This window comes from Tenrec ecaudatus, chromosome 6 (assembly GCF_050624435.1).
Source record: "Tenrec ecaudatus isolate mTenEca1 chromosome 6, mTenEca1.hap1, whole genome shotgun sequence".
NCBI classification, from domain to species: Eukaryota; Metazoa; Chordata; class Mammalia; order Afrosoricida; family Tenrecidae; genus Tenrec; species Tenrec ecaudatus.
This window is the reverse complement of record NC_134535.1, coordinates 116,517,053-116,518,383: the sequence shown is the minus strand read 5'-3', so window position 1 is coordinate 116,518,383 and position 1,331 is coordinate 116,517,053. Positions and strand designations below refer to the sequence as shown.

Here is a 1,331-nt window from a genome sequence, read left to right as displayed (position 1 = left end):
ACCCATGACAGCCCAGCTTCTGTCTGGGAAAATAGCCCACCTCACACCAGGGTGTCCAAAGTATGGGTAGAGGACACCCCAGGCTGCCTGTCTGGGGTAAAGTTCCTTGCTCATCCCAGGTCAAAGGCAAGTGCTGGAACCCATCACTGCAGACAGTCCTCCTGGGCTGCAGGAAAATGCGGCTGACAAGGAGCCTAGGGGTCAGGAGATGCACATGGTCATGGAATCCTGAGAATGAGGACGGGAGTGTCTGGTGGCTGCCTGGGGTGGTTATGGCTTAGCCCTCAGGACCGAGTGATCTTGTTCAGAGGCATGAGTCGTGTGTCCTCACGGGTCCTCAGGGAAACCCCGCCATTGGGTCGGATAACCCGGTGGGTGATGTGGCCATTGTTGAGAGAGAGGCAGAGGCAGCCCTCGGGTGGAAGCTGCAAGGCTCTGCACACAATGTAGCGGATGACATATGTATGTGGCATATGAAGCTCTCATAACTTCTTCCTGTCTGGCATCGCCCGGTAGATGTGGTTCCGGAATGCAGCCTCAATTCAGGCCCCATCCTCACAATGCTGCACAGCGTCTGGCTTCCAGTGGGTCACGGGTGGGCCGGGCTCAATGGGGGCACCTTCTCTGAGCAGGTCTGTTGCTGACGCTGCACACCCCTGGCAGGCGTTTGCAGATGATGGCTGGTGTTTCTGTGGCTCCAGTCATGGAGGAATGTACCATGTTGTCAAACTTCAAGCCCAGGCTTGCTAGTCGGAGACCCGTTAGTTCAGCCTGTTCACGACCCAATGGAGTGAGGGCCCGGTCCTTCTCCGGGGAGCCAGCCACGTGGTACGGAGAGTGCCTGATGAGGAAGATGCGCCTCGTAGCCTTGGCTTTGCAGTGGTCCAGCCTGGATGCCAGTTCTTCTTCTCCAGACTCCACATTCCTTTTCCGAATGTTGACAAGAGACACTGGTTCCCGCCTGTCCCAATTGGGGTCCAAGACCCGGGCGGCCGCACACGGCTTTCCTACTGCCATGGCCGATAAGAGCACTGCGGCCGAGTCCGCAGGCTGCCAGTTGCCAGAATCTTTAAATAAGCCTAAATCAGAGTAATTATATAATTTATCATTCTAGCTGGGACTCTTTCAGAGTGTAGATTTTTGTTCTTCACACTAACAGGACAGCAGATATAAACAGACTGTTCTAGGGAAACCAAGACAATGGATTTTCCTGCTCAAACACACTGGCAAACATGTTGATGCAGGTGGGCAGTCACTGACTCCTCACCTGTCTGTGGAACAGCTCTGTGACCAAGAATGGCTAGCCGGGTAACAAACCTGACCACCTTGAT

The 1,331-nt window shown here is 54.6% G+C and overlaps 1 pseudogene; it reads right to left on the bottom strand.

Annotated features, from left to right (window-relative positions):
* Positions 1-284: 284 nt before the first annotated feature.
* LOC142451594 (serine/threonine-protein phosphatase PGAM5, mitochondrial pseudogene) lies at positions 285-1,017 on the bottom strand (annotated as a pseudogene).
* Between the last annotated feature and the right edge of the window lie 314 nt (positions 1,018-1,331).